Source organism: Pieris napi, chromosome 2, assembly GCF_905475465.1.
Source record: "Pieris napi chromosome 2, ilPieNapi1.2, whole genome shotgun sequence".
Taxonomy (NCBI): Eukaryota; Metazoa; Arthropoda; class Insecta; order Lepidoptera; family Pieridae; genus Pieris; species Pieris napi.
Window position 1 is genome coordinate 3,760,807 of NC_062235.1, and position 19,333 is coordinate 3,780,139.

The 19,333-nt window shown below is 32.8% G+C and overlaps 1 protein-coding gene across 2 annotated transcripts in view; it reads left to right on the plus strand.

Annotated features, from left to right (window-relative positions):
• Positions 1-518: 518 nt before the first annotated feature.
• Positions 519-19,333, plus strand: part of LOC125059747 (G-protein coupled receptor dmsr-1-like) — a 46,717-nt gene continuing 27,902 nt past the window's right edge. For both annotated transcript variants that reach the window (XM_047664298.1, XM_047664303.1), the window contains exon 1: positions 519-635. The gene's annotated coding sequence lies outside the window, so the exon portion shown is untranslated. The remainder of the gene's footprint in view (positions 636-19,333) is intronic.

Here is a 19,333-nt window from a genome sequence, read left to right on the forward strand (position 1 = left end):
CAAATACATCCAAAAATAATATTCAAACGATATTATTTCTAGCAGACTATCTCTATATATATAAAATTCTCGTGTCACAATGTTCGCTCCCATACTCCTCCGAAACGGCTCCACCGATTCTTATGAATTTTTTTATGCATATTCATTAAGTCTGAGAATCGGCTACTATCTATTTTTCAAACCCCTAAGTGATAAGGGGTGTCCACCCCAATTTTTTGTTTTAATTATCAGATTTCTTTTTGTTTTAATTTTTTTATGATACAGCACACAGAAATACATACAACCGCTAATTTTCACCACTCTACGATCAACCCCTATTTTTTATTGTTGTAAATAGTTATTTTTATTGAATTATAAAAATGTTTCCTAGCAATATTATACATGGCAAAACAATGTTTTCCGGGTCAGCTAGTAATTCTGTAAAATTTAGAAATGTCAAACTTAAGGTATATTTCGAATTCAATCAGTGTCCGTAGTGACGTTAGTATCAGCCAGTAATATTTCAGTCGTGAACGCAATACCAGAGCAGCGGGCCGCTTCTGAAGCTCGCTACGCTCATTTGCCAAACTCTGACAAAGTGCTAATGTATTTGCTATTTTAAGTTTAGTGACTTGTGATCAACTTTTAGTGAAAAGGTATGTGGTGTGTTGTTATGTTTTGTAAACTTATAATATCATTAAACTGTATAGTAAAAGCATAACTATATAATTTAATACACAATTATTATATTTATGTTCAGGCTTTACACATGCACTTTGAATATTTTTAAATCTAAATATTTAGTTACCAATACAGTTAGACGAATTTTCGTCGCTTATTGTACGTATTTCATATGTTCTTAGAAATAAATGTCGATTTAGACGTATTTGTTAAGATTTTTTTTATTCAATAAAAATTGATCTAACGCTAGTGTCCACACTAGCGACCCTGTGTTGTGTATGTGTGTATTATTCCGTGGTACATGGTGCAAGTTTAAAACAATTTTTATGGGTAAAAGTAGTTAGTGTTCGTTACTGAATAATGAAGTTATTCCATAATAGCCGTTATATTATAAATAAGAAATACGAGAGTTATAAATGTACACCTTTTATATTGTGAATACAGACCCCTCCCTGAGTTTTATGAAAGACTATTATTACACAAATAGCTTAATGCTTTGAACGATTTAAAGGAGCAGATTCTTTGAATTATATTGTTAGTTTTATTTTAACTGCTTATACGTACACTACTATGTATAATGTGCGCTATATACGTTCATTATACATAGTATGACTCGTATTTCAAACTTATACATAACGAATTACTACTTAATTTTAACTTTGTGTATCTTCCCACAATTTGCCCTTCTCAATCTATAAATATTTATTATTTCACCGGGAATCGAATACAGAATCACCTGGTAATACACAAGCAACTAAGCTACAAGGGCAGCATATTGATCGACAGTCTTATTCATCAAACTTCCTCGCTTGTAACTTTTTATTTCTTTGTACCATGTTTCATTGGTTGGAAATTCAACTTTCGCGGCTGTACTTAAAATATATTCAGCATCTTTAAAAAAATATTTGTCTATGGGGTAGCATATACATATATCTATGTGTAAGTAATAATAATAAAAAGTTCATGCTCCACTACACATTAATAGTATCTTGTTTACCAAGGAAGAGCTCCGCTATGAATTGTAGGTGGAGTGAGGGGTACAAAATTCATCGCAAGAGTAAAATAGTGTCAGTCCCGAGTTGGTCACTTTAGTTTTCACGATCTCTATGAAATATAAGTGTAACTCATGCAGTAGAATTACGTTTTCTTTTTTAATTATCACTGCTTGAGGCAAACATTTTTATGATTCAAAATCCGAATTTGTTCAAATTTTTTTTTAATGGCTCTGGCACATTTTGTGCATTAGCCAGCGTCAAGTATAGGATTTTTTATAATTCGTGCTTGTCTTTAGAAATTCGACCGTGTCCTCCATGTACGGTTTAAGTCACTCGCCCGGTACCGCACAACCCTCCCAAAGGCTGAGAACAAATTTAAATTAAATTAAAACTTGCCCTATAACCGGGAATCGAACCCGGTACCCCTCACCTAGCTGCCACTTAATAAGACCGCTAGGCTATGAGGCCCCCTCAAATAATGTTACCCTTTTTCAAAGATTTACTTTTACAGAACTTCTTTGTTTTAAATATAGCCTGTGTGTTTTGACGGCCAGTAACGTGTTCACGATGTCCTTGACGGATCTTTTTGGTGATTGAACTATTTACAAACAATATCCAAATTCTAAATTCAAATATCTTTTAATCTCAAAGGATAAAATATATGTATAGTCCTTGTTTGCAGAAAGCCAACTAGGTCTATTTGAATAATAGTGATTAAAAAGTTAATTAGTAGAATATGATGTCGGATGGTTGATTCTGTCCCCATGATCGCCTTACTAGTATATAAAATGTTAACCCAAATCATAATAATACAGGAGGGATACTCTTTTTGAGTCCTAGAGTTCAGCATTTATTTCTTTATAAGCAATGTATATAAAGCTTTTTGTGTTTGATAACATTTCAAAGTCAGAGGTCGTCACAACCTTAGACTAGAGTTCATCCGCTTAACCACTAAGCTAGCACTACTTTTATGAGTAAATACTTCTCATAATAGTTACAAAGATATTCTAAGATCTCATATAAACTCTGCAGTTCCAGTAAACAATTTCATCTTATATAAACTCGGTGTAATTTATGTTGTTTCTTCACCGCATCAAGATCCGTTTCATTGAAAATCAAAAGTGTATTTATTTTGTGAAGTAATTATTTACCAATGATCTCACTAAAACAATTAATACAAATGATTGAGTTTATATACTGTCTTTATATAAATGCTTAATGTTTATTAAATAGATCTTACTCATTTGTTTTTGTCTCCTTTTCACGGTTACAAGAGCAGCCCTGCGATTCTGTAACTCACCGCTGTGTGAGTTCGAAAAGTGAGTTACAGAATCGCAGGGCAGTGTTGGCCTAGTGACTAGTATATGCGCCTCTCAATTTCTCTGATTGAATCAAATCAAATCAAAAATCATCTTTTCATGTAGATAACACAATGTACACTTATGAACGTCAAAAAAAAAAATACATTAAATGCTTCTAATATTACATTTACTGCCAATACTTAAATCAAGGGCGTAGAACGGAAAAGAAGAACTGGAAATAAACTCTCCGCCACTCTTTTTAATCGCCAAGTTTTTGTTTTACACAACGTTTGTAAGGAGCTGCAACCATTACACCATGTTCCACATGACATCTTAAGTAATAAAGAATAATAAAATAAATTAAAAACAAAGTGTTGTCCTCTATCAGCAGGAGGCATGGTGAAATAGCAGCACGCACTTACATTCTCGTTACAGTCTAAACAACTAACATCACCGCATACACGAATCCAAGTACGACCAGTCACCACAAGTAGCACTCGTTCACGAGTATGACGCATGGCCAGCCATCTTCCCCCTCGCCATATTTTAGGAAGAGAGACAACCCGACGCATGGACGCCGCCACGCTTACTTGATTTGAGAACTGGCAGTAAATGCAAAATTTAAAGTTTTAATGTATATTTCTTTTTTGACGTTCATAAATGTACATTGTGTTACCTTTATGAATTAATGAATTTCAGTGAGTGATTGATTGAATGGATTTATCTTTCCGTGTGCGCGTTTAACACTACCTTGGGGGCTTCATAGCCTAGCAGTCTTATTAAGTGGCAGCTAGGTGAGGGGTACCAGGTTCGATTCCCGGTTCGAGGGCAAGTTTTAATTTAATTTAAAATTTGTTCTCGGCCTTTGGGAAGGTTGTGCGATACCGGGCGAGTACTTAAACCGTACATGGAGGACACGGTCGAATTTCTAAAGGCAAGCACGAATTATAAAAAAAACTTATACTTGACGCTGGCTAATGCACAAACCGTGCCAGAGCCATAAAAAAAATACACTACCTTGTACGGTGAAGGAGACATCTTGGGGAAACTTGTTACATGCCTTTTACCTAAATATCAACTGCGTATTGGGCACAGAAGGCTGATCATCTTACCAATTAAGAAAGATAAGTTGCGAGACAAATACAGAAATCTGAGGCCTAGGTGTTGTAGCGCCACTGTGTCTAATCTCGGTTAGAAGGGAAGTTATTTATTTCTCTTTTATTCTCCATTCTTATAAACATTAAAACATAATTAATACATACTTTTATATTAAACTGGATTGCATTTAGACAAACATAAAACTGTTACGTAATATCAAAGTGAAATGTGATATTGTGCAATATAGCATTTCTTTCAAGATGAGGTTGGCTCACGTTCAATGCTATTTCATATAAAAATCAATTCACGGTTATTAACAAGGGTTTAAATGTTGACGAAGTTATTAAATTGGTGTTAATAATACATTTATAAGAAGAACTTTACACGGCCCTAGTAGTCTTTGAATTATCTGTAATGATGTAATGTAGCAAACAACTAACAATGTAACGAAAATCTCAAAAACTATTGGACTGATTTCAAAGTATTTATATAAAATATAATTTTCAAAAAAAAAAACCAGACGTATGACGCTGGACATAGAAAGTTTCTTAGTCACCCTCTGATCAGCTATCCTCTTCTGTCAATTTGACTTAATAAAAAGAAAACCAAAATATCATTTATTCATATAGGTAACACTATGTACACTTATGAACAACATTGTAATTAACTTAATTATTTTAATTCAATATGTATGAGGTATATAATTTATGAGTAAACTGTATTGTTGAGGATAATTTTAAAAAAAATCCTTCCTATGGTTTGTCGATCGAATGTTTATGGCATTGGTATAAACCACAGAAGAGTACCAGTAAATCATACCTATTGTCACTAACACTTTGGAGAGGTTGTAAGGCTATATATAGGATGTAATAATAAATTATCCGCTGGGGTTGTCGTCTTCGGCCGTTTTTTTCTTTTTTAGATCACTATTTTAATAGAATACACTTTCATAGAATTGTTAGAATCTGCGTTTATGTCTTGTGAACAAAGTCTTCCAAAGAGTTAATGGTTACTTATGTTTTTAGTATAGAGTTCAATTTATTTATTTATACGTACTATACTAACGTGTGTGCATAAAATTTAAAAGAAAATATGACATCACAAATTTTACACACATACACATCAATTATATTAGAACATAAGTAGGCTAACCAAGGGATAATTAAACAAGAAAAAGCAAAAAAAAAATTAAAAACTAAAGAGAAACTTAAACCTCATTAATAGCATGATAAAAAAAGTTACGGTAAGTAGGAAGATCGTTGGAAAATATATTAATATTATCGTCAATGTTAGTAATTAAATTGTAAGAGCGAGCCTATTCACTGGATATTAAAAGTAGCAAATAAGCGAGTCGTAGGTACGTATAGAATACTTTTAGTTCTAGTAACTCTAGGATTACAAAAAAACTAACATTTAGCAAGATGGTAGGTAATTTAGCAGTATAAGAATTATAGTTAAATTTTTTATACCAATAAATAAGGTTAATGACGTCATGTCGGAGTTTTATTGTTTCCATCTTGAATAGTCCAAACGAGCTTCGTACTTTAGCAATAGACCACGAACGTGTATACGATTGCAAAAATAAGTTAATGAAGATCGAAAAAATATTCTTTGGCGATTTTTAAGTCGGTTAAAAGCTGCTTCCATCAATAATATCAAATTATAATTAAATCTTGACTGTAGGACATTTACTAATAAAAGCTTCCAAATATTTTAGGCGTTTAGATTATTCTTAAAACAAATTTCACCGCGTGAATTATGATGTAGGGGGTATAATGAAGACGTGTTTATGTATAAATACCCATTTGCCCGGAAAAATTCGAGGGAAGTTCTCGTCGGGAATAAATATTTTGTGACATATTTACACCTACAACAGCTTTGGCAAGGAATAAGGTAAAGTAATTTCGGAATTACATTCAAATTATAGATTGCAAATAAAATAATGAAATATTTTGTATTACGAGTATATTGGAGTCAGTGCTAGATAAGTTATTGTTATGTTTTCCTTTAACCACACATATAGCGTAATATGTTATACAATAAAATAATGTATTATTTAATAAGAAAATTTTAAATGGTGAAAACTATGAATTTATTGTTACTGATGTCTAAAAAGTCAAAATCATTCAGTTAGGTAAACAATATACACTTATGAACGTCAATAAACAAATACATATTAAATGCTAAAAGGTCGATTCACACATATCAGTGAACCCACAGTTCCGGCACAGTACCGCATCAGTTCAGTATCAGTGATACAGTATTGCGTCAGTCATTCAATTCACACATATCAGTATTCAGTTTACGGAGCTTCAGTGAAAACGTGTCTGTCGTCAAGTAACGTGATTATGGCTCTGTTCAATACTACGGAGCTAGCAATGATAGCTGTTGCTTTAGACGAAGAAGAAGAGCAGCATCAAGGAAAAAAAAAGAAAATGGATGCATAAAGCATGGCAATTAAGAAATACGGAAGGAGAATTCATCACATTATACAAAGAATTAGTTAAAGATGAAAGAAAATATTTTAAAATGTCAAAGAGCTGCTTCAATATGCATCTGCAATAAACAAAATGTAACAAATAATAACGCGGCATCAGTGATCTGACAAAAATATCGTTGTCAACGAATTCGTCCGTGATTGCCGGTGTCGGCACTGACACTGAGAGCACTGTGTCGTCACTGACACTGACAAGTGGGGATGTATGAAAGAATATTTCGCACTGTACCGGTACTGTGCCGGAACTGTGGGCTCACTGATATACGTGTGAATCGACCTTAATGCTTCTAATTTTACATTTACTGCCAGTTCTCAATTCAAGGGCGTAGAACGGACGAGAACAATTATCAATAAACTCTTTGCCTCTCTTTTTAATCGTTAAGTTTTTTGTTTTACAAATGTTTGTAAGGAGCTGCAACCATTACAATATGTTCCACATGACATCTTTAATAGTTAATTAATAAAAAAAACAAAGATTTGTCCTTTATCATCAGTAGGCATGGTGAAATAGGAGCACGCACTTACATTCTCGTGGGAACAACACGCAATGTTTGTGTCTGTTCTTTCCTTTCCCCTTATTTTATTTATACATATATAACATTATATAATGTATAATGTTTAATGCGTGTATTTTTTCTAATGTGACTTGACTTAGATTAATGAGCCCCAAATGGGGCACTGGGTAGTTCAGAAAGCCTCCATTGCGTACAGTCTTGTGCATTTTACCTCGTTCCAAGTCTTTCCGCCTCATCTACAACGTCGTCTGTTTGCAAAGGTCTTATGACGCTTTCCACTTTGTCCAAAAAAAATTCAATAAATCAATTATATTAAAGCTCTTATAATTCAGATGTGTCTGACACGCTTTTTGTTGCTCGTAATATTTGTCAATTGTCAAGTGAGTTTCCTATTCATATATCGTATCGGTAAAAGGGTCGTTTAGAGAGATATTTGTATATAATATTTTGTTACACGTTTATTTCTGAACGAGACATGAAAGTACAAAACATTCCTTGCTATTGGAAACTAAGCGTGTTATAATACGACGATCAAACAAAATTCTAGTATCAAGAGATGTCGAATGTTTGTCGATATTAAATTTGTCAGTACGATATTTCTATTTGAATTCTATTTTTAGGCATATTAAAATTATCGTAAAAGGTTTTGTTCTTGCAAAGTAAATGTAACATTTACAAATGTATAAAATATACTATTATTAAAAATCGACTTCAAAAGGAGCAGCTGAGTTTTGTGTCAATTGAATACGATGAGAATTAGCAATTAACTATACGAATAAAAAATAGCGGCCCTACAACCCTTGACTAAGGACTAATTCACATTTGTGTAATTTTTATGTATATACACAACTAGCTGTTTCCCGCCCGCTTTGCTGGGCGAATTAAAAAAGGAAATAAATAAAATTTTATGTTTCATTATTTTTATTTTTTTTTCATATTTTTATTATTCTTCTTTGTAACTTCCCGCTAAGAAAATTGAAAATTTTCGAAAATCGAGTTTTTAACAGATGTTGACGGTTCGAGGTTCTAGGAAGCCTCCCCGAATGTTTCCGCGATGAAGTCCGTATGTATAAATTTTCATAAAAGTAAAACAGCAATAAAAAAATGGAATTTAAAAAATGAATAGCCATAAACCATCTAGGAAAAATTTCGCATCGAATGGCAGTAGTTTAATGTCGATACAATCAGTGGTTTAGGCGTGAAGGAGCCTCAAACGAAGACCATCTTTCTTAAAAAAAATGCGCAGTTCATACCGTTTACAAAATGGTATAATACATCATTTTATCTAATACCACTACGAAGTTATTGCTATTGAAATGCAAAAAGAGTAAATACGATTTAAGACAGAAAATTGTAAAATGATATTTTATCTTGTCTTAAACGGTAACATTGACAATAGCGTTCCAAAAAAGGGTCCCTTTTAAATAGCTGGCCACTTACGTTTTCATACTTTTTTTTTACATGAAACACTCTCAAACTATGCCAAAATTATTTTTTTATCAAATTTCATGTCAAAAACTCAAGTTCTTATTTTGTTTTTGAAAAAAGTATCATAGATACTTATATTATTTAATGTATTTCTAGTAGTATAGTTTATCAGGTATAAGATGACACCAAAAACGCCACAAATTTCATTACTTTGTGGCCGTTGTGCACATGAATGTGAAGTAAAGTAAAAATAACGTATGTTTTTCTAAAAAAAAACATATTTTGGGTATCACTTGGAAATTTTTTTTTTGATATTTTTTTCTGAGCGCTGGAGAGCTGTTCCGTGCGGGGTTCAAGGATTATCCATTCTTTCTGGGACACCCTGTATATATAGACTAGCCGTTTCGCGCCCGCTTTGCTGGACGAATTAAAATAAATTTTATGTTTCATTATTTTATTTTTTTTCATATTTTTATTATTCTTCTTTTTAACTTCCCGCTAAGAAAATTGAAATATTTCGAAAATCGAGTTTTTAACAGATGTTGACGTTTTGCGGTTCTAGGAAGCCTCTTTTGTTTTTATTAGCGGGAAAAATTTTCATAAAAGTAAAACAGAAATAAAAAAATGAAGGAACGTTGGAATTTAAACCATCTAGGAAAAATTTCGCATCGAATGGTGGTAGTTTCATGTCGATACGATCAGTGGTTTAGGCGTGATTGAGCCTCAAACGAAGACCATTTTCATTATATATATATAGATTATACATTTAAGTAGCCGTGTGTATTTGAAGCTTGCCATCGTTTTCAGAGTGTAAAACGTGCTGGGACTCGACACCATATTATATTAAAGTTAATATATATGCTGTCTGTATGTGATCATAATAAGATCAAGTAAGTAACGTCCACAGCCCGGGTGTGAGCCCAGAACCTCAGGTTTGAGAGTCGCGCTCTAGGCTTTGGGCTAACACTGCTATTCTGCTGTCTCGTAGTACAATATTCAAAATTCTTAAAAAAGAAACAAAAATATTGTTTAATAAAAAAATAAAATAAATTTCAAACCAACACCTTGCCTTTTTAATAGCAAAAATCTAAAAATTACATTGTCGAGCCACGTAACAAAATAATGTGAAGCTATAAGAATGATATTCAAATAAACTCTTTGAAGCGAATAAACTCAATAGAATATTTTCCAAGCCAATTCTTCGTAAACAAGTGTACGAGACAGTTTACCGAGGATTCTGTTTCAAGGATTATTAATTTATTATATTCCTTTAATGATGGCCTGCCATTGATTTACTGACAATTGCTGAAAGTATTATTTAAAAATGGTAGATGTGACAGTGTGACGGATGAATTTAAATTTTGTGTGATTAAATCTGAAATTATAATTTTACCAAATTTTCTGGTAGTTTTGAGAATTAGTACTTTGAATTATTATATATATATAATATTGTCGCTTGTTCGATTGGATATATGTTGCATGATGCAATGCATCGTCCCAGTTTCTTGACAATATGTTTCTTTCGTTTAACCTACCCTTTCTCGTTAAACCCCATAAAAGGCACATCAAAATTTAAAAACAAAAATATCCATAAAAATACCAAGTGTCTTTAATGCTCTGCGAATCAATAAACATCTATCTATCTAATGATTCTTTCTATTCTTTTTTATAGACAACAAATTATGTTTATAATTATTACCCAAAATTCACTCACCTGGTTACTTTAGTAGTATTAGTAATAATAACTGCAAAATAAGTTCGGTTCGCCGGATTAAAATGTGAAAATAATCCTGTTGTTACATCCCATAATGTCACCCAAGTTTAATAAAGTTGATGAAAATGTTAATCAGTTATCATATTCTTTATTCACTATTGATATATCGCGTCATTGCGGCCAGAAGCGTGACAATAAAAATTCGTGTTGCGCTTAACGACATTGCAACTCAATAGTACTCGAGTCGTTTTCAATTAATAAAATGCAAATTTATATTTTTAATGATTTGTTATAAAATAATTCTTAAGAGATTTTAACTACATTATATAGGTTGTATATATATAGCAACAGCGTTACTTTCAGATGCCATTTTTTTTAATTGAGGGCGGGCTCATCTGATGTTATGTGATACCCGCCGCCCGTGGACGCTCACATTTCCAAGCTCGCAAGTGCACGGCCTTTTAATTGGTACGCTCCTTTCTTGAAAAACCCAAGTTGAATTGGTTCGGAAATACTTCAGCGGTCAGCTGGTTCCTCAGTGCTACGTGACAAAAACTGCTTTAAAAAAAGGCTCAGAAATGGTTTTAATCCAGCTCGTCTGAACACTCATGAGAGTAAATGCGGTAGAAGGTGCAAAGAGGCCCCACGTCTCTACGCAACGCCAAGGTTGATAGCCGCTCGGAATAACTTTAAAATTAATAATAAATCCTTTATTTGCCATGATAGTGGTACATAATACAAAAATCGAACAACAAGAAAACTGTTACAAGTCAAGTCACAAATCAAATTAAATATGGATTCCGATGGAATTAATTACCAATTGAAAGAAAAGGTAAAAAAAATGAGAAGAATGGTAAAATGAGAAAGAGGGTTTCCCTTCTTTACTGTTTTTTTTTAATTTTTGTTCTAGATAATATTTTTTTATAGAAAAGAGATTTTCTCCCTAAATGGGTCTGAGGCTTACCTGTTGTTTAGTGATACCTCTGCGCTTGGACACTTTCAATACCAGAGGATTCGCAAGTTCGTTGCCGGCCTTTTAAGAATGGAATGTATACGTAGTATATGTGAAAACAGTGCGAAAGTTTACAATTTCTCTGAACCAAGACTTGAAATGTAGATGTAACATCTTTATGAATGTTTTTGAAAAGATTTTCAGTCGCAATAATAAAATTGTAGTATGTGAGCTCCAAGGCCAAAATCTTTTACACAATATGAAATATTTGCTCGTATTTGTGTACACATTTTTGAACAAGTGATTTGTCTGGTCTAAGTTTAGACGGCCACCAAGTTTAGAAATTACAGTGGCGATAAATATCGGATCCTAAATTGAAAATGTGCACCATCGAAAAGAGCTTTTCAATGTTCAGACTGGACGTGACCCTGTACCTGCTCATAAGTATTTGAAAGCGCTTTTGCCGAATATTAGCTTAGACGAGGTTTGAAAAGGGTAGAAAGACCTTATTTTACCTACCTCTTTCCTATTAAGGCAAAAATAAGTGAATACTCATTTTTTTATTTCGTTCTCATTTTCGTTTATATGCAACTGCATATATTGTTTTTCAATTCGATTAGTTATTCTATCCTAAGGGTATTTTTTGTTAAAATACTAATAGGTATGAGGGGATGGGTAAAGAAAAATAGGAAAGTATAAAAACGCATTTTTATGGAAAATCTCAATGTAAATCTCAACTTATGTTAGAAGATGTTCTAGACGTGTAACATAAACATGTTTTGAATTACTTTTTTATAACCTGAATCAATTTGGATTACACAAAAATATTCATCTTTTTTAAATATGTTTGAAACCCAAATGAAGTAAGTATATTCTTGCGTGCGTCTGTTTCAGTATATTTTTTCAGACAAGCTCATATTCTTTGTATAGTTAATATTAACAATAACAACCTGGCCTTTATTCTGCCAAGTATAAACGAAAAATATTATATATATTCATAAATACTACAGCCATCTAAATATTTTAACTTATGTCAACTTTCTTCTCTTTCAATCAAATTTCTGCAAATAGAAATAGATTACTTTAGTTTAAAATATAGTAATGGTGACCCCAGAGCTGGTGTTTTCCTCGCTCAACGAATAAGTATCGCTATACTGCGAGGAAACTCTGCCAGCTTTAAAGGTACACTGCCACAGGAATCAAATTTTTAAATTTTCTTATTATGTTTTATTGTTATGTTTAGGTTTTAATAAACGATTACCAGTCAATCGAGAAAACAAACTATTATACGTTTAAATAGTATATACGTATATGTATCCATAAACACACGATATGTTGAGGGTTGCTCGTATCAGATAATATCAGCTAGTACTTCTGCGATTGGGTCGTAATATCCGTTTCAATCATTACTTATTTGTACACAACCGTACCAAAACGTTTTCTTGTCCACAAAGAGTATATTGTTTATTGGATTTTTTATTTCAATGAACAATGTTTTGTTTAAAGCATTTTCTGGAAACCCGAATGACATTTAAAATTAATTTATAATTGTAAATTAGAATTCAGTATATTTCCCGATAGTGATTCTTAGCCTCTTTTTTTAACATTATATTTCTTAATAGGCAGGTCTGGTCTTCTGTGCCTGACAGTTGCCATCGATTTAAAGTCTAAGCTTAGGTTTCCTAGAAAAGCGGTGCCGTTAACTAACGGCCGTCATTTTACGGTTAAAAAGCTTAGGTTTAATAGAAAAGCGCATCTTTACTTATTAACAAAATGCAAAAAATCATCTTAAGCTCGTCCAAGTCTCGTTTCCACTCATTGTATTAATTAAATATGCCCAACGCTACACGCGAAAAACGTTGAACTACTGTCTACCGCAATGACGGCCGTCATGCAAGTGACAGCACCACTATTTGACATTACGGTGACACTCAACGTTCTCTAGAAAACCTACTCCGATGTTATTTATAGACAACGTTACGGCCGTTGCATAACGGCACCGCTTTTCTAGGAAACCTAAGCTTAAGGCGTGACGGCGTGTGTCTTCCTTCACTGCACTCTTCTTCTTTGTAGTCTTCATTACTGAAGGTTGGGCTTGTCTTGCAATAACCTTGCAATAACCTAACTAACCTAACCTAACCGATCGACTTGCTGCCACCACACCGCTCTATCCTCAGCTTATCGTAATTTGATCAGACCAACATCCTCCTTACCATTACTAGTTTGTCGAGACCATACGGTTTTCTCCTGACAATATGGCCGAAGTATCTGTAAAAGATAGTTGACAGTCTTGTGGTTATCTTTAGTTGGTTGAGAATAGGTTATTGATTATTTTTTCAGTCAATGGGATTAGCAACATTCTCCTTACTAAACGAGCGCGTGTTAATTGCCATTGGTGTATAGCCGTGATTCGAAGACGTATTGAAAGGCGCGATCAAGCCACTAAGCCACTGCTCTTTATATCTTAATTATATATTAAAAAAACAGGAGAAGAATAGGTTACTTTGATATTAAATTAACATTTGAAAGGGTCTCTCAAACACAGGCTCAGTATTTTCAAGAACTGTCAAACCATTTCTCCTGTACGAAGTTTGACAGATTTGACAGCACTCAAGACGATATTATGAGATATAAATACGAGGTGACATTCCATAAATAGCTCTGATCATTCATGCAAAGTTTCTTTGGAAATTTTGTATTTTGTAATTAAATGTGCCTTCATTAATTTCGTACACCAAACGGGTTTGCGACGAGGGTTAATCGTTGTTGAACTTTTGGAAAATTGATAGTTACTCATTCAATTGTTTGGGTGTTGGTTTGTGGGGTTTTAAATTAATCGTTCACCAGGAATAAACAAACCAAAACCATATAATATAATTACCGGGTGTGGCTTTTGAAGTGAAACTTCCTTAGGCGCATAAGGGTAAAATTTTTACGGATGAACCGCAATAATAATAATATTAGCGTCTCGAAGATGTGCAGCGTTTTTGATGAAGGAAAGGGAGAGAGCAATTGAGACCGATTGAGAGAGAGTGAGAAGGGCGATTTGCCTTATAGAAATTGTATTTTATAATTAAAATTTCGTAAAGAGAATTTATGAATTATTAGTATTTTATGCAAAATAATTTATTTACATCTCAAATTACGAAGTGTAAATTAAAATGCCACGTGTTTTTACTATCGAAGAAATAAATGGACAATCTCAATGCCATAGGGCTCGCGAGTGCGTTGCCGGCCTTTTAAGAATTGGAACGTCCTTTTCTTAAAGGACCCTAACCCAAATTTCTTCGGAACTACTTCAGTGGGCAGCTGGTGCCACATAGTGGTGATGCGCGGCAAAAACTGCCTTAAGAACCGCGACGGACGTCGAGGTGATACGGATGGTATTTAGTTTTCTGTCTTGGCGTCCGATGCTGAAACTCAGCAAGGGGTATTAAACCGAAAAACTCCTCTGAACACTCTCTGTAAATGCCGTATAAGATTTTCCCCCAAAGTATATCTGAAAAACAAGTTAATATACGATATTAAAACATAAAAACCCATCAACGTATTGAGAATTTATAGACGCAAGTGAAATTGATGGTTCATAAATATAATTTATGATTTTCGTCATCGAATGATTGATGCATTCTGAAACTTGAATTACGGACGCTTGACGCATTTACCGTACGACGGGAATAATGATTAAATTACTTATTCATAGGGTATCCGAAATTAAACATGAATGTGTTGAAAGTATCGAAATACCTTTTACCGTTTTGCATAAAACTAAAATTATATTTATTAATTTGGCCAGTTCTTCTGGGTAGAAGCCAATTAAATTTAAAAAAAACAGTTTAAAAGTACGTTGTAAAAGGCTCTAAGGGTGAGATTCAAAAACGAGAGTTTGAGCTAAGTATGACTCTTGTACGTCAAAAATCTATTGGTATGTGACATGCGGGAGTTATAGTTCGCGCTGACATCACAGGAGACCGAAGATCTGGCAGCTACCTCGGACAAAGAATTAGTCTAGCGATTCAAAGGGGGAACGCTGCCAGTATCTTCGGAACCTTGTCTAAAGGGACTCTTTTTAATAATATATTTTAGTTTATGTTAAGGTTAGTTATTTATTTCAACGTATAATGTATAGAATTTATTAAATATAATTTGTATCGTTCGCGCTTCTTGTTTCTGAATCTCATACTGTATTTCCAAAAATATCTCCTACATATTATAGATATATCCTCATCATCAAAGATTATAGAAATATAATCCTTATAGCACTGTAGTGTCTTTCTGAAATATTGTGTACAAATTGTAAAAAAGAAATTACTGTTTTAGTTAGAATAGTGTCGCCGATGAGAATATTCAGTTATTTTTATAAAAAACATCAAAATCTGAATCTTGGCCAGATACTTTTAACTTCTCTTGGATTTAATTTTGCGAAATCTCGAGTAGTTTATATTTAAGGCTTCCTATACTAATAAGTAAAATGTAAACTGAAACTTTGCCTTGGCCGTGTGCCCATAGATAACATGTAAGTGATGCCAGTTTTGTTGTTAAAAGCCTTTGTGTAATTAAGTTTCAGTTATTATAAGGTTACTTACGTAATTATAGTTGCAAGCACATTATATAGAACTCGATTGCCTAATACATTTGGACTTGTTTTTAATTCTTTTTTTTTTTAAATATAATACGAGCTTGCGGGACGACCAAAAAGGGCAGTCTTCGCAGCCCATAGACACCCATTTTTTAGTGGGTGCGTTTCCGGCCTTTGAGGGAGGAGTACACTCGCTTTTTAAACATTTGGAGGTCGTATCTCTGAGGGTAGACCCTAACCGGAAGTCGATTCCACAGTTCGCTAGTTCGCAAAAGAAAATGCCTTGTGAAACGGACTGTGGAAGACCTCCAACCATCAAGATGATGTTGGTGAAATTTAGAGGTCGTACGGCTCGTACGGTGTTGAAAAGAGGCAGGAGAGATCAACCCAAACAATTCTTCCAAACACTCTGCGTAGCGAGAGAGAATTAAGCCGATCAGTAAGACATTGGAGACTACCGGTGAACTTCGTATTACCTACATAATATATGTCTGACAAAACTTAAACAGACCTTAGAGATCGAAACTACTGTATACTGCAGCTTTGAAACACAAGTTTCTGAAGGCATCTATAGATATATGACAACCAGGGGGTCTAGCCATATTGGTGTCGAAAAGTATTCTACATACACTACCGCTTTTGCGTAATTGTACTGTCGAAAACGCTTCGTTCGTAGCCAAGAGGCATGTCGATACATTACCGCAAAGTCGACAGCGTAGATGCGAGCTGCTGTTCGTAGCACCTTATTCCGTCATATTGTCTCTGGATTAAATGTATTCCTAATGTCACTTTTATAAACAAATAAAAGTTAAAACTTTACAATATTATTGTAAATTTGCAATTGGAAGCTGCAAAAGGGACATTAGAATGTTAGCAAGGTCGGAACAATTTTCGATTTAAGTGGAATTTACGGAAGGTGCAAAGTGAATAGGTATATAAATTTAATTGCATGTTTAAATTAATTATGGTTTGTTTCATGTTTTGTCAAAAATTTAAGGTTTTAACAAATAAATACAATATTTTGAAATTGCATAATCGCGATATATAATTAGTAGTACTCATACTTTGATATTTTTAGGATTTGACCTCACAACTAATCTGTAAAATGAAGAAGCAACATATTTTGTTACCGGTTAGAAGAAACAATAGAAATAGTACTGTGGATTGATAAATAAAGATTAAAAAACAATAGAAAAAAAAACGTAGACTAGTGTGAACACTGAAATTAGAGTTTGATTTAAGCTTTAATTAGGTTTGGTGTTTGTGCTTGAACATTTTTAATGTCAATTTGAAAGCAGTTTTGTATATAAGTGTAGATTTTATTAGTGATCTGCTACTAGTTGGAATTATCTCTGTTTATGTCCAACAAACAATTTCAGTTTAAGTTGGAGTCATAAAGGTTGATTGTTTATAATAAATTTATACTTTTAGAAAGTGAGAATTGAAAAGCAGCAAGTACTCAATGAAATGAAAAGAGGGATTAATAAAAATTATAAAATATAAACTTAGTCTGGTATGAAATTATAACCCTTAATCAACATTTGACTCCATATTGATGCTCCAACATCTTTGATATAAATTAAAGTTTGATGCTGATTTTAAGTTAAATTTTTGTCAATTAACTCAGTGATTTCCTACTAGTTAATATGTAAATGCAAAATCTTTATAAGTAAGAAATGAATAAACATTGTATGTTATGTATTTGTCAGTTTTATTTTTGGTAATTTATTTACCTATGTCTTCTTTAGTAGGACAAGCCATTAAAGTGGTTCACAATATTAGTTTATTTTACAAGAATATACAGATAATGCATATATGAATGACCCGTACCTACTAATAGTTAGGAATATTAAACAAACGGGTAGCAAAATAAAAATGTTTCAGTTATGGTTATTTTTTATTAAAATAAGGCACCAAATATCTTCCTTAACATAATGCAGTCTACATAGAAAAATAAGCATATGTAACAACTTATTAAACAATACAGACATTACTACTGAACACACACAGGTGCACCAAATTAAATGCATTACTACCTAATGTACATGTATTCATATTTATATAATATGTAGATAATTAACTAATAAAAAACTAAAAATAGTGATTGTTTCCTTAACACAACAATTGTAAATAATAATAGTTATTGTATAATTCTTCCCAAAATCTACAAATGCAGTTTGTTTATAATAATATCTCATTAACATTCAAACAGCTGAACTTATTAAGATTAAATGTGGAAGAACATAGTTTCAGTTACTGTTTCCTGTTCTTGAGGTAATGTTACTTAACCAACCATTATTTCATACTCCACTTGTCTTATTTTTTACATTATTCATAAAGTGTTTCATTCCCCATTATCAAATTCATTTTCAGGTACATAATATAACACTTAAATTAATTAAAAGATAAAACTTGTCCATTTGTGGTTTTTTTAATACTTTTAGTTGTCTTATTAGCTTCTCTATTTCTGAAAAGAAAATATTTTAGTTAGTACTTTGATCAAATAGAAAACTGACAAACTAAACTGTAAGATCGGTCCAAGGTTTGTTCAATAGGTAACTTTAATATTAAAACTCTTTACTTAATTCTAAACTTAAAAATATACTCAATTTGTCACTTTGCTGCTTATTTTCAATTAAAGTTTTTAATAACCAAACAATGTCAGTAACTCCCAAGGGACTTGAATTCAAACTTCTCATTCATTAACAATATTATAATAACTTCTCTAGTATATTAACTTAGTAAATAATTAAAGAAAATATCTGTTTACCATTACTTAGTATTGCTCACTAGATTTTATATTTCCAAAGTTCATAAAGTATAAATCCACTTTATTTGATTAATTTAAATCAATATTATATCATTAGCTTATATTATAATTACAATAAAATATATTTAGAACTACAAATTATGTTCATTAGTGTTAAAAAAAGACAGATAACAAATTAAAACCATTTCGTTAAAACGTCCAAAATATGACCATGTTTTTAAAACGGTAGCCATTAAAGATGGCAATAGTTGTACTGAATTATTGCAAACAGCAGCTTTTGAGATCACGCTAAAACATGGCGGAAAAACGCCGTTTTTTCTACACTGCCGAAACATAAATTGGCCGTTGGCTACCGAATAGCGTAAGCGTTAATGTGTGTCTTTTCGTAGCACTGTCATGGCGTCGCTTATTGTATCCCGACTCACGCTTATAAGGCCTAGGCTACCGACTGTCGACACGAGCTGTCATTTTCATACAAATTTAGTTTTCGACTTTCTACATACACTACTGTTAAGCCATCTTGGCTAGACCCCCAGATGACAATTTTTATTTCTGAAAAGACAAAAGACATCAAATATTTCCTAGCTAGGCACAGTTTTAATTGGAAAATTCAATTGTACTTAGTACTTATTTCTCTTTTTATTAAATGTATTTTATTATATTAGTAATAATAATGAAACAAATAATAAACAGAAAATTAAAACAAATTTAAAACATTTGGTCCCCGTGGGTGTGTCCCCAAGGTAGGGGGCACACGGTTCATGGGGGCAGCTAGTTTATCTATAAAAGGGAAACCCAAAACCCAACGCTAAACTTTATCATAT